Genomic DNA, 303 nt, shown 5'->3' on the forward strand with positions numbered 1-303 from the left:
CCTGTTGTCTACAGTCAAGATATGAACATCGTTTTGTTTCAGGACAAACTGGGTTATTGGAATATTTGGGCTGCAGTGAGGTCAGTTGCATGTTAAAAAGGGTTGTAGGGCCTTAAAGACTTATATAAATAAATAAAACGGAACATGAATTTCACAGATATGTATTGATATCACAGACAGAGAAGTACAAGCTAAAAACACTTCTCATATGTCTTGAAGAAATCATCATTATAACTTATACAGATGACAAAATACATGCATTTATTCAAAGAAAGTCCAGACGCTTTTGCTCTCATGACATTT

The 303-nt window shown here is 34.0% G+C and overlaps 1 protein-coding gene across 1 annotated transcript in view; it reads left to right on the forward strand.

The window, feature by feature from the left end:
- LOC116686864 (voltage-dependent calcium channel subunit alpha-2/delta-4) overlaps positions 1–303 on the forward strand; it is a 158,488-nt gene that overhangs the window by 41,376 nt on the left and 116,809 nt on the right. The gene's annotated exons all lie outside the window — the stretch shown is intronic.

Source organism: Etheostoma spectabile, unplaced genomic scaffold (assembly GCF_008692095.1).
Source record: "Etheostoma spectabile isolate EspeVRDwgs_2016 unplaced genomic scaffold, UIUC_Espe_1.0 scaffold517, whole genome shotgun sequence".
In the NCBI taxonomy this organism is placed as follows: Eukaryota; Metazoa; Chordata; class Actinopteri; order Perciformes; family Percidae; genus Etheostoma; species Etheostoma spectabile.